Source organism: Danio rerio, chromosome 16, assembly GCF_052040795.2.
Source record: "Danio rerio strain M-AB ecotype USA chromosome 16, GRCz13ab, whole genome shotgun sequence".
Classification (NCBI taxonomy): Eukaryota; Metazoa; Chordata; class Actinopteri; order Cypriniformes; family Danionidae; genus Danio; species Danio rerio.
Genome location: NC_141036.1, coordinates 12,305,406 through 12,305,917, shown reverse-complemented (window position 1 = coordinate 12,305,917; position 512 = coordinate 12,305,406).

Genomic DNA, 512 nt, shown 5'->3' with positions numbered 1-512 from the left:
GGGCAGATGAGGATTGGAGGGGATGAAGTGAGATCAGGGCTGAAAGGATAAAGCCTGGGATGGAGAGAGCGAGAGGGAGGGAAATCTGTTAGTGGAGGAGAGAACAGAGAAAAAAAAGACAACAGGACTAAATAGTGGAGAGAATCAGGTCATGAGGTCACATGACAGAAAGCAGGTGTGTGTGACGGGCCAGGTGAGGGACAACAAAACGATTCCCCTTTTTCCTTCCACAAAGAATGCATTTCTGTCAGCTTCAGCAGTTTAGCGAATAATCAGTGATTCAAATGCAGAAGAATGCCTTTAGGTGAATAGTTAAATTATACAATTATATATTTATATTAAATTATAAATATTTTATGCACTTACCGGCCACTTTTTTAGGTACACCTGTCCAACTACTCGTTAACGCAAATTTCTAATCAGCCAATCACATGGCAGTAACCCAATGCATTTAGACATGTAGACATGGTCAAGACAACCTGCTGCAGATCAAAGTGAGCATCAGAATAGGT